The sequence below is a fragment of the Falco punctatus genome, assembly GCF_963210335.1.
Source record: "Falco punctatus genome assembly, chromosome: Z".
Classification (NCBI taxonomy): Eukaryota; Metazoa; Chordata; class Aves; order Falconiformes; family Falconidae; genus Falco; species Falco punctatus.
In genome coordinates, this window is record NC_137586.1 from 10,878,602 (window position 1) to 10,891,736 (window position 13,135).

At 54.5% G+C, this 13,135-nt stretch overlaps 1 protein-coding gene across 8 annotated transcripts in view; it reads left to right on the forward strand.

Moving 5' to 3' along the window:
• CNTFR (ciliary neurotrophic factor receptor) overlaps positions 1–13,135 on the forward strand; it is a gene marked incomplete at both ends in the record, with an annotated part of 209,952 nt that overhangs the window by 150,522 nt on the left and 46,295 nt on the right. The window lies entirely within an intron of this gene.

Consider the following 13,135-nt stretch of genomic DNA (forward strand, 5'->3'; position numbering starts at 1 on the left):
TGCATCAGAGCCAGGGTGGTGTTTCCAACCTCGACCATGGTCCAGGGCCAGAGGGTCACAGGAGGCCCTGCTAGTCAGGCACGAGAGGCTTACTGCACCTGTAGGTCAGGCTGAAGAAATCCAAGTTTCAGGGATGCCACATAGTGTCAGACTCATGGTTTAGGGTCTTCTGGGAGGAATCCTGGCACATGGGCCAAGGGGAAGGGGTGCTGGCTGAAGCTGAAAGGCAACATGAGAAGCAGGCGAGGGGGGGAACAGTCAGTGTAGGGCAGGGAGTATGGTAGCAGCTGTTGGAGCTGGGAGCGTGGCAGACAAAAAGTCAGTGGTAGATGATTCAGGGGCCTCTCAACCATGCTGTTGGGGCGAGGAGGTGGAAGCAGCGAAGGCAGGAACTGGGTGCAGCAAAGGCACAGCAGGAGGAGGCTCTGCAAGTTCCTCTGCTTCGGCACATGCTCGCCAGGTCCCACCTGGGGAGAGATCCCAGGCCGTGCCAGTGCACAGGAGGCTGCAGCCCAGGTCTGGAGGAAATGAGGGAACTGGGGAGGGGGCTGCAGCCTTCAAGCACCTCCTCTGCAGCTGTGGCACCACTGTGACTTTGCAATGGCTCTTCCATCTGCTAAGCACCTCGCTAATAGTAATCCCTGTCAATCCGCTCAGGGACCCGTGGGAATTGCGTAGTGTTAGAGCCCAAATCCTGCTGTTTCCTATTACCGTGTGTTCCCATTTGTGGGAGGCTCCAAGTCACCCTGAGCAGTGGGCAGCTGAGGAGCCCGGTTGGACACGGCAAGGGCCACCAGCCTCAGGGAAGAGAGCGACAAATAAACAACTGAACACCCGGAGTTGTTAACACAATTAAGTATGCAAGGAACTAATCAGGTGAGACACTTCTAGTGGTAATTAATTTAATTGCCTGGATTTTAATTCAGTGTTTTCTGTGAGGTTTCTTTTCCCAGCACTGCCACCCGCAGCCCCTGCCTGCACTCTGCCTGCAACTTTCCTATTTCTGCAAGGCATGATTGATTCCCTGGAGGTGTGTAGGCTGCTGCAGGGGCACAGGTTTGGGAGCATCTCAGGAGGGGATGGAGGTGGGGATGGAGATGGACATGGGCATGGGCATGATGACAGAGAGAGAGATGGAGTTGGTGATGGAGATGGAGATGGGCAGCCTTCAGGAGGTGTGCAGCATGGCCCTGTGGTAGCACCTCTGCTGCAGTTGAGCACACTGGGAGCCCAAACCTGGGATTTGAGAGATCTTGGAGTCATTTCATTTCAATTGTATGGGAAGTTAAGTGAAAACAGGCCTGTGCCTGTATTTTCCCCTCTTACTGGGGCAACAAGAAAGATGATGGCAGCAGTAGAGAAGGGCCGGGGGCTGTGTGGAAAAGTGCTGGGGATCTCGTTAAATAAACAACAGTATCTGGAGAGTGCCCCCGAGGTGAGGCAGGGACACTCCTGGGCAGACACCACCGCAGGAAGGATGTGGGAGGGAGCGGAGATGCGGTGAGGACCAGGAAAGGATGTCAGTTAGCAAAGCGAGCTCCATGGTGGAGGTCAGCAAGCCCAGGGATAAAGGGAGACCTGCCAGGAGACAAGCTGAGCGAGACCTCGCAGAGGAAATGAAAAGGGGTGTTAGCCATATAAATACAGAGCAGACAAGGGGAGAAGAGTGGAGCTGGCTCTGCAGCCAGGTTTCATGAGAGATTAAAGGTAAGCTCGGCAGAACCTGACACTAAATGAACCCCGCCAAGTCTGAGCGGCAGTGCTGAGAGTGAGGGCAGCACAGGCTGGGGGAGAGGAGGGAGGATAAAACCTGGGAACGGTCCTCCACCATAGAGGCATCTTCAAAGACAATGATGCATTGAAGGCCTGGGAACCATCTCATCCCCGGGTGAGGACATCTCCTGTTCATTATTAGCCAGGCTCATTAGTGGCTGAGAGGTCAGTGGTGGTATTCAGCGCTGTGGGGAGAGGCAATGTCTCCTGTGCTTGAGAGAAGGAAAAATCCCAATCAGACAGCCTGACCCCAGAGCATGGCAGGGCTGCGGGGTGCGTTGGAAGCAGAGCAATTAAAGATGTGAAGACAAATGGAAAATGGGAGACAAATACAAGGGGGACATGCCAGAGGTATATCACACCATATTAACCTGATAGCTCTCTTTGATGAAGGAACTGATTTCCTAAGCCCAGAAATGTGGTCGATGTAATCTGTCTTGACTTCAGTTAAGTATTTGCTATGATGCCACATGGGAAATTATGAGTTAAACCAGAGAAAATGTGGATTAGTACAAGAGTTGGAACATGGCTTAGGAAATGGCTAAAGGGGATCAGATTGTGCTGAAAGGGGAGCTGCTGGGAGGGATGGGGGAGCTTTGGCATCAGCCTTCGGACCACTCTCAGTGGTGTTTCCCATAATGGCTTTGGCCCACAAGGACCAGGGAGCTCCAGTGTGATGTGCTGTTGGCTGTGGGGGGACCCGGGGATTTCTAGGGTGGGGATTTCACACTGAAGGGGCCAGGGTGCTATATAATGGTGCAAAAGGTAAAAAGTGCATGAAGGTGTATCATCGATGTGCTTTAGGAGAAAGGCAGGAGGGACGCAAGTAGCTCAACTGGTCCTTGGGGTGGGGTTTGACACCCAGGTCCACATCATGGGGGATGTGGCCAAGAGCCCAGCAGCACCCCATAGAGGCTGGGGGTAGCCAGGCTGTCTTGTCTCCTGCAGAGATGGGGACATGGGCACACAGGCAGTGGGAACAGTGTTCATCCAGGGATGGGGTGACTGATAGACGGCAAGCCCACCTTAGAGAGGAGAAAGAGCCTACACACTTCTTATCCCCAAGGGTGCCAGATCACCTGTCTGGAGGGTGTGAACCATCCCGAGCACAAGCTGGCTGGGGGAAGGTGGCGCTTCTTCAGGGCAGCCTCCTCCAGGGGACTTCAAGCAGCTATGTGTTGCTCTGCCTCCTTTTTTCAGGCAGCTGAGCGTGAGGTGAAGGGCAGGAGAGCAACCAGGATGCTCTGTGTTTATCTCCAGTGGATCACCTGCCCTGCAGCCTGGAGAGTGGTGGATACCTGAGTGTGGCCAGAAGCAGCAGGCGATGAGACCGGGGTTTTTTGCATGCTGGGCATTCCTGGCCTGAGCCTGGGGCTAAGCAGCAGGAGCAGGCAGGAGGGAGGGGAAGGCTCCGGGTACCAGGAGAATGGTGCCAGGCTCCTGGTTGCCCCCACAAGCCACAGCTCTGCCTTTGGAAGCGTGCGGCTGGAGGGCCTGGGGATGGATATAACAAAGACGCTGGGAAATAATGCACTCTTGAGGTTTGGCACACGGCTCCGTGTGTTACAGAATGTTATAAAAATACTGCTAATGGGCCAGAGAGGAGTGGAAACGCGCGGTGGAAAGGCTGCCAGAAGCTGGAGAGCGCACATGGGAGCTAGGAGGCCTTGTATGCAAAGAGGGGAAGGAGGGAGGCAGCCAGGGCATGCATCTGTCCTACTCCCATCCCTCCATCCCTTTTTAACCTGCTTATCTCCATCCTGACCCGGCAGCTCAGTCCATTTACACCTCTCCTTTTGCCTGGCTTTGGGGATGCCCAAGTGATGCCAGCTGTGCTGCTGACCCCCGTCACTCTGCCCACTGCCTAATGCAACTGCTGCTTGGTAGGCTGAGGTGCAGGCAGGGATGGGGGTCTGCATGGGAGAGAAAATACAGTAAAATCCCTTCCAGCAGCAGGGACGCAGGTCAGGATGCAGACAGAGGAATTAACTGCCCGCCGTGTTGCAGTGGTGCCATGGGGGCTCATAGCCCTGTGCCGGCCCCAGCCCTGTCCCATGGGCATCGCTGCCTGACAAGCAGTGGTGGGAAATGGACTGGCAGAGGACAAGCGGCTCCAGGCTGGCCGCCTTCCTCCATGTCTGTCACTGCAGTGGCTGGCGAAAGAAAGGGGAAAAAACATGCGGTTTGACGGAAAACGACATGGAAAAACAACCAAATTAACAGAAAAACAAACAAAGCAAAACCAGAGAGAGGGAGGGGGGAAGGGGTAAAGCAACAGGAACCACATGTGAGCAGGGAGGCTGGGAGAGCCCCAGTGTGTTCTCTGGCTTGATTAGCAAGCAATCAAACATGGGCCACTAATAAATAATCAGAGCCTCCCTTTTCTCTGCCTTAGAAGTCCCTTTCCTCACAGCTGGGCTCCAGCTGCAACTGGAGGGTTGGACTGCAGTTTGCATCTTTTTTTTTCTTCTTGTTTTTATAACTTTTTTTCTTTTTCACCCATCCGAAATAAAGAAAAAACAAAGAAGGTAACAACCTCTCAATGTAAGACATGCACCTCTGCCTCCCCTGAAGAGGGATGCAGCACTGGGGCAGGTGTAAGAATCCCATGATGGGCACTGGCTAAACAGCAGAGGAGGGCAGTGCCGGGCGGAACCGGTGTCTGCCCGCCTGCTTCCATAGGTTGTTTTGGTGGGAAGAACTGCAGGAGGGCACTGCCGACACGCCAGCTTGGAAAAGCAGAGGTTTGGCTGGCTCGTTTGGTGGGAAAAACTGCAAGACGGCACTGCTGACAACAGCATGGGAAAGCAGAGGTTGGGCTGGCTCTGGCAGCCACCAGCAAGGGTGCCTCTGCCTCAGAGCAGGGTGCTGTCCGTGGGGCCAGTGCTCCTGCCGCTGGCGTGAATGGTGGTAGAGAAGCACAGGCTTGGGGTCAGTGTGTGCAGATATTTCCCTGCTCGTGTCCAGCAATCTGTGACAGGGCTTGTCGTTTGTTTTTTTTTTTTTAAAAAAAAAGCCCTCGTGATGGATTTTTCCCCTATGAACTTACCCAATCCCTTCCCGCGGCCATGTAAACTGAGGCTATTTAGAGAGCAGCAAGTTAAACACAACTGTGACCGTTCCCTGGCACCAGGGCCAGCTGGCAAGGAGCAGTGCCTGCCCCTACAGTTCATCCCTCTCACCCTCCAAATGTGCTCCTGCCACTCAGGGATGGCCCCGTGCAAGGTCAACCCCAAAGCTGTGCTCAGGCAGTGCTTGGGGCAGGACTACACTAACCTGGACCAAACCTATGGCAGGGATGGAGCTAGTAAAGCTAAGCATGTGGCTGCTGCTATTCCAGCGTCGGGATACGCACCCTAAAGCTGTTTGGTTTATTGCTATGGATGTGCTTGATTTTTGCCCCATGTGCCCACAGCACTGGCGGCTGGGTAGGTGCAATGGTGCCAGGAGGCTTCACAGGCAAACAGCCCCCCTGGTTCCCAAGAGCCATGGAAAGGGAGCGTTACAGACAAGGTCAACCAGATTGCAGGAGTGCTTTGTTCTTCGAAATCTGGCTGTATTTCACAAAGCATGCAGGCTCTCCAATAGCTGCCTTTCCATGCCAAGCTGTTTGTTCGTGGCTGGGAAAACTCACCGAACAAACTTTTCTGCCTGTGCCCAGATTTTGGATCTTGGTCTGGCTGGGATCTGGAAAGGCAAGCTGGGTAACAGTATGCAAATCGCCATCCCAGCTTTTTAAGAAGAAGGCCAAAAAAAAAAAAAAAAACAACACCCAAAAACCCCATCATGCTCCCAAATGCAATTAGTCCTAATCAAATTAGGAGCAGGTCTAGAAAAACAAACATGTTTGCAGGCAGTGGGTGACCTTTCTGCCCCATCCAGCAGGATGCATGCAGCTGTGCTGCAGTGGGAACGGCTGAATGAAGCTGTGCCCCATGGCCCACATGTGCACACACTCGCACCCTTGCACTCGCGCGTGCACGCACCCGCGCCCCGCTGCATTCCTCCTGTCGTTCCCCTTGCTGGGCTGGGCAGCTAGCCCAGCTGCAGCATAGCAGAGTGATGCTTCTTTGGCTCGCTACGTAAAACATGATAATCTGGGGCAGCCGGTGTCAGAAACAATAAAAATATCCCCTCTCCCATCCTTGCAGCCCCTGCTTCACGCGGTGGATCTGGGGGTGGTGAGGAGCACACGGTGGTGGGGCAAGTGGAGCGGCACGTGGCACTATCAGGTGCTGCAGCACAGGACTGCAGTGCCAGTGGCTCTGCTCTGGCTTTGCCAGTGCTGTCACCCGCAGTGCTCCTGCCCAAGGGAAGACCATACCTGGGAGATGGCCAGTATGTGCAGGGTCCCATGACCCATGGTGGGTCCCCACCAGTACATGAAAGGACGTGGCCCTACGCTTGACCCCACCAACCGATGAGCTCATGCCAGGTTGGGTGATACAGAGAGCTCATAGTTTCATCTGAGTCACAGCAGGAGCATGCATCACATGAGGGCACCAAAAAGCAGAGAAGGTGCTTATCCCCTTGCCAGCCCACTCCTTAGGGTGGAGGTGGGGGAGTTCCAGGTTTGCCGGTGGCCAGCCAGAGCCAGGAATGGAGCATCCATCAGAGAGAGGGTGGCTGAGGTACAAAAACCCTCTTGGTGAGCACCCAGCAGGGTCCCAAGCTTTGGACCTATGTGAAGTGAGCCCAGAGTCTCCCTGTGCATCCCCTCCTGCAGCAGGGCTGGGGACAAGCTCATGGGGGTGGGCAGTGGGGAAGAGCCAGGCTGCTGCCCTGCCCTCTCCCAGCAGCTGCTGGGCTGGAGAAGAAGAGGAAAAAGGGCTCTGGGGCTTGGCAGCTTCCTGGGAAACCCTCCCCATCCTCACCTAGCACAAATGTCAATGGCTGCGTGCAGCACCAGCATCCCGTGTCCCAGGTGAATGGCAGCACAGCCTCCTCCTGCTCTCCTGAGGTTTATTTATCCTCCTTAACATGACAAAACCAGCCCTGTAATTAAATAAGCCTAAGTCCATTCTAAACAGCTTCCCACAACCCCTGCTCCACCACGTTGGGAATTTTAGGGATGCCCAGGGCTGGGGGTACAAAGCCTCCTTGCCTGGAGGATGGTAGTTGTGGGCTGGGACCCGGCCTGCCAAGGGGAGTGGAGAGGACACATGCTGGTATCCTGTTTGCCCTGGCCACTGTGCCAGGAAGGGTTTTGTCTCAGCTGCTCCTGAGTGCTCCTTGTCAAAATACCTGATGCAAGTTTCCTGCTGCCCACCAGCGGTGGGTCCCCATCTACAGGGGTGCTGGGAGGGGAAGGACTGGCCAGGATGCAGCCACTGTTGCTGCAGCTGTGGGGCAGGGAGCAAAGGGCTTGATGCTCCATGTGTGGGTGCTGCTTTTCCTTCTCCACCTGCAGCTCCACACAACTGTGGCACTTTAAAGAAAATCACAGTCTGCTTCCCAGATGGTGCTGGAAGAAACACCACTGATGTCACCAGCACAGGGCATAGCTCTTGGCTGTCACCAGCCACATGTGCCCATGTCTGCAGGGCCCCAGGCCATGTAGTCTCCCCGGGGGTGGGAACACCCCGCAGTGGGGATCCTCTGTGGCCCTATCCCTCCCGTCAGGAAGGAGAAGAGATAGCAGGCAGCAACAAATTCTTGTCTTTTAACTACCTCCCAGGGCTTTTCCATCCATCTCCAAAACTGCTGCTGGCAGCTGGGAACCACAGCGGAGCTGGGGCAGGCAGTGAGTTCCCAGCCGAGCGCTCAGCAGGGTCAAAGCAGGATCCAGTGTATTTCAGCCTGAAAGACACTGTCATTAGCTATGGTTTCCCAAGCCAGTGCTTCTGCTGTAAATAATTTAGCAGAGCAAATGTGTGCTAACAGCAGGTCAGGGTGGGGAGGAGAGGAGAAGGAGGAGAGTCTTGAATCTGGAAAGCAGGGAAGGGTAGTGGGGATAAAGTGAGATTATTTTCCTCCCATTAGCAGGATAGGGTGGTGTCTCCCCCCTGGAAAAGGAGTCAGAGGGTTCCCATGCCCAGTAGATCCCTTCTTTCCCCAGTCCCATCCTGAGCTGTCAGCATCATTACCAGAGGCAACTGCAGGACAATTTCCAGTTGCTCTTGCTCCAAGCACTTTAATGCTGTTTAAACAATTACGCAGTTGATAAATTTTGACAAGAGATAGAAATAGCCTAGGAGAGCCACGCAGTAGAAATGCTCTAAACAGATGTCCCTTTTCTCCCCCTCCTGTGCTCCCTGGGGGTCTTTATCAGTTGCTGCCAACTAAATAAGACAGTGTTTGCATGAGTTGGGATGGTGGGGAGGGGGAGCAAAAATGCCTTATTAAAATGGTTTATGATACCATCCCTAGGGTGACGGCTGCTTATTTTCTCTCCAGGATGGTCTTCTCTGCACTGATGGGAGCTGTGCGCAGCCTGCTGAGCACGGATTTGTCTAACAGCAGGCCGTTTGTTCCTCTCCCCACCAGTTCACGTGGTGCCAGCCTGGGCAGCCTGACTGCTGGTTGTGCGGGGTAGGGAGAGCGGTGTGAGGTATTTGCCAACAGCAAGTGAGCAGTGACAGCCTGTTGTGTCAAGCAGCATGGGGAAATTCGGTCTCCCGCTGGGGACATGAAAGCCAATGCCCAACAGTGCCTGCGCAGAACCTCATGCAGCAGGGACCAGCAGTGGCTCCCCAGTCCCAGCTGAGGGATGTGGAGGAAAAAGCAACCATGGAACCAGTGCTGACCAAAGTCAGGTTCGCATGGGAAGCTGATGTCCTGCATGGCTGAGTTCAGACGTCTGGGGAGGGGAGATGGATGCTGCCGTCTGGAGATGCCATCTCTGGAGGCCAGGAGATCACTCAGTGGGTCATACCAGGAAACTGTGGCGAGGTCAGGAGCTGGAGCTGAGACTTTGGTGCTGTGTTTTCATTTGTGTTGCACTGTTTTGTACTGAGCACTCCCAACGCTGAATGTTTTTCCTTGCCACAGCCTTACAGTGTGTACGGCTTTGTGCCGAGCACACCCCAACTCAGTGCATGTTCCACAAGGAGCAGCCTTGCATGGTGTGGGTTGTCACGTGTTGTGGGTGCTCATGCCATGTCCTCTCAGTCAGGGAAGAAAGCAGAGGACTGCGAGCAGCTTTCTGCCTTTCGGCTTCTTTCCGGATGCGGTGCAACCTGTGTTGGTCCAAGGCAGTGCCTGGGGACTCTGGCAGGCTGGAGCCAGGGAGCTGTGAAGTAATGTTGTGTGTAGGACGACTGGGCTGGGATTTGTCATCTGCTGTTGTCTTTGGAGTTGACATAGTGCCGTTCACTTTTTTTGGTAATAGCTGCCTTGCTGAATGGCGGGGGACATGCTGATGGCATGGCATGTGGGTCCCAACATGTACTTCTCCCAGAGAAGTGCCCAAGGCAGTTTGTGCTTCCAAAGCCATCCCTATGGCAAGGTGAGAGCCTAAAGCATCCAGCACTGCACAGGCATTTGTCTGAGCAGAGCAGAGGGTGCTGGGCAGAAAGATGCACACGTGGGTGTCTCTGTGCAGGTGTTGGTCCAGGGTGTGACTACCTGCCAGTGTCTACATGCATCACTGCCCACATGCTCGGAACCCTACATGTACAGCAGTGTGGTTTCATGGTCCTGCAGGCAGCTCTGTCGATTGAAAGATGGTGTGTAACGGATTTGAGTGTGCCTTTGTAAAAAGAGGATCCCGGCATGGAGGGTCTCTCGCTGCTGTGGGCACATTTTTGGCCCCTGGTTGATTTCTGAACACAGTCCTTCAGTGCTGGATTCACCTCTACTCTGCATTTGTACCCAGGCTGCTGCCCCTTCCCTGTGTCTCACTTCCCTGAGTCACCAGCGTGGTGCATCTGCCCTCTGCAAAGGCTCCTTGGCTTCATCAGCTTCTTCCTGCTCTTCCTTCCTTGCCCTCACCGAAACCCAGGGACTTGGACTCCAGCAGTGTGCTGGGAATGCAGGGCAGTCCCTGTCACTGGGACCTGGACTCCAGTGCTGTGCTGGGGATGCAAGGCAGCCCCTGCCACCTCCCATCCCCCTCCCTGCCAGGGAGAAGAGCCCCAGTTTGGGGTTCAGAGACTAAATGAAAAGGCAGAAGAGGAAACAGAGGCATAGACTGGGGAGCGATTTCCCGAAGTCACACGACTGAGCTTAGAAACCAGACTGGTGATTCAGTGCCCTGCTTACCCTACGTGGCTTCCCAGATGGAGTGTGCTGGGCTGAGCCCCCCACCCTAGGGCTCCCACCCTGGGGGAGCTGCCCACTCTGGTCGCACAGTGCTGGTGCCTCTGCGTTGCACCACGGAGTGGGATGGTTCACAGGCAGCCAGCCTGGAGGCATCACCCATGGGCAACGCCACACATGCTCCCCTTTCTGCCGCAGCCTCTGTCATCCAGCCCTTCCTCCCATCCCTCCTTCTTCTCCCACTGCCTGGCCAAGCCAGCCAGAGCTGGCCAGGTTTACTTCTGCTTCCTTCTGCTCCCTGCAGCAGCTCCCAGTCTGCAGCAGGGAGACAGAGTCATGAAGTCTGGGGAGGGGGGAATTCCCACGTCTCCATCTGACCTGTTGCATCGGACATAAGTGGCAAAATAAGGTACAAAATCAGACTCCTCCACTCCTCCTGGAGAAGGGAGCGTGGAGGGAGGTGGCTGGTACTGTGGCCACCCCTGCTATTTACATTAATGCAAAGCAGGTGGGAAAATGCTGCTGGGTTGGGGACTGTGCAAGAGCACCAGGCTGCTCCTTGCTGCAAGTTCGTGCCAGTGGTGACACACTTGCTGGACTACACAAGCTTGCCTTGCTGGACTAACATAAGCACACCAACAACACTCCCATTACCTCTGGAGACTTAGGAGGGGAAACACCACTTGCTTTTTTAGCTGCCAAGGATGCTTGTGGGTGTGATTTTTGCCTTAGCAGTGCGGGGGCTGCTGCATCAGTCCATGGAGAATGCTGAGGGTTTTGTTCAGAAGTGGAAAAGAGCAGTGGGCTTTTTCACAGGCATTAAAAAGCCCACAAAGCTGCTGTGACACATAGCAGGCATCATTTTGCTGCGTTCCCTTCTTTTGCATCCCCATCTCGCAGCAACTGGTGGATCAGGGCAAACCGTGGGGATGTTTCTCACTTGGGACGAGCAGAGCAGCTGGCTGGGGCTGGTGGCAGTGCAAGGTCTGTGCTGCCACAGCCCTCCAGGGCTTAATTATGATTGAAGAAAAGGAAAAGTGCAGAAAGCACAGGAGATACCTCCTGCAGGAGGGTGCCACGATGGAGATGCCCCAAACTATGAGTTTGTATTGGGACAGGCTGGCCAAAAAGAGCATTCTGGGGCCAAATGTGGCATATGTACAACAAAAGGACAAATTTGCCTCCTTGCAGGTTGGTCCCAGGATGTTATGGGAGGAGTAATTTGAGAATGACCTTGGAAAATCAGGGAAAGTATAGAAGGATGCAAAGGGAGCAAGGGAAACTGCCATAAGAAGGACTTAAAATAGTCTGTTCTGTGGCATCAAGGGGAGCTGGAAAGATGCCCTGACTCCTGTTGGTAATTACCTCCAAGTGGAGAAGATACTGGGTACTAAACCAGCAAGCAAAGCCATAACAAGAGCCAATGACTGGAAGCTGAGCACAGCCACATTCAAATTAGAAATGAGGCTCATATTTTTAATAGAAAAAATGATTAAGCATCGGAACAAACTGCCAAAAGCAGTGGCGGCTCCTCTGTCACTTGTTATCTGCAGAGCAAGGCTGGCTGCCTTGCTGAAAGATGATTCAGTCAAACACGAGTTATTGGGCTCAACAGAGGGGTAACAGAGGGATGTAATGGCCTGTGCAACCCAGGAGGTCAGGTGAGATGAACTAATTTTCTCCTGTGGCCTTCAAGTCGGTGAGTTAAGGAAGGTGCATATCCCTGTCTTGCAGATTTAGCTTTGTGGTGGCTCTTTCTTTCATTGGATAATGTGACTTGGGTGTTTGGTGATGCAGAGCAGGGCTGCGAGGACAGACCTTTAGCCCAGCAGGCTGTGGGACATTCAGAGGATACTGCATGTCCCTGCTTAGGATGGGGCTGAGACCATGCCCCTCATCCCCTGCCTCTTCTGAGATTAACTGGTGCTCATATCTGGCCTGAAAGATGGTGGGAGAGTGGAGTTTATGAGGAACAGAATGAGGGAGGTGGGGAAGGGCAAAGGTACTCTTGCTGGCTCTAAACTGAGTTAGTCCAACCCTGTGCAGGGATGCTGGGGGACAACGATGGGGTGGGGACAGTGGTGGCTTTCCAAATGTCTCAGCCAGCCATGCTCCCTGCAGCACTGAGCTGCTCCAGCCAGTGCAGGGAGGTCAGGCAAGGCACTGGGGGGAGCTGCGAATGGGCACCCTGGAGTAAGGTGCCTAGGGAGGGGAGGGTAGCCGCAGTCCTGCAAAGCTCAGAAAGAGCATGGCTCCTTGCCCTGCTCCATCCCAGCTCGCTGATGCCTTGGCTTTGTGTGTACTGTGCTCTTGGCCAGGAGGAGCTGAGGGGTGGCTCAGCACTGGGCTGTCAGCAAGGCACAGGAAAGGCAGAAAAAGCAAAATGGACCAAAATGGGATGCGGTGGCTCAGGGCTGAGAAAGGGAAGGGACAAGGGAGACAGGAAGGAAAGACTCGTGTGAGACATTAGTGTGAAGGAGAGGATGCTCCTGCAGCCCTTCTCCAAAGGAGGGATTGACAGAGAGCTTTTGATGAGGAGCTGAATGGAGATAATGTGCCATCAAATGGCAGCGGGGAGGGAGCTGGGAGCAGCTCCCTGTGAACCTTTGCTTCCAGCATGCAGACAGGAGCTTGGCACAATGCGCCCAGAAGCACTTACCTCCCTTAATAGCTGGGCAGAGCTTCCCAGGCCACCCCATTAGGAGCTGCCTCCCCCAGGCAAGCTGGCACAAAGTGCTCAGCCAGCCCAGGGACCAGTTATGCCTGGAGCCGGCAATGCCGCCTCCAGCCCTGGCACTCCCAGTCCCTCTGACTGGATGTAAGGCAGGCTCTGAGAGTGCAGTGGGGCAGCACAGCTGTTTGCGGTGAGGCTGGGTTACTTTGTCTCTTTTTGATGCCATCTGACCCCTCCAGGAGCAGCAAGAGCCATGCGTCACTTAGGGGATGCCATGCACCCTGTGGGTTGTGGTGCTGCATCCTTGTTTGAAGGTGCTGATGTTGCACAGGGGAGGACAGTCCAAGGCAGGAGAAATTGGTGGTCGAGGGTAGCAAATGGACTGTAGTGGGCTTCCAACTGAGCTGGTTATGTAGGCTTTCAGGCTGGTATTGCTCATGGGCAAAGCAGCACCCACCACCCCACCCCAGGCTGTCCACAAGCAAGCTG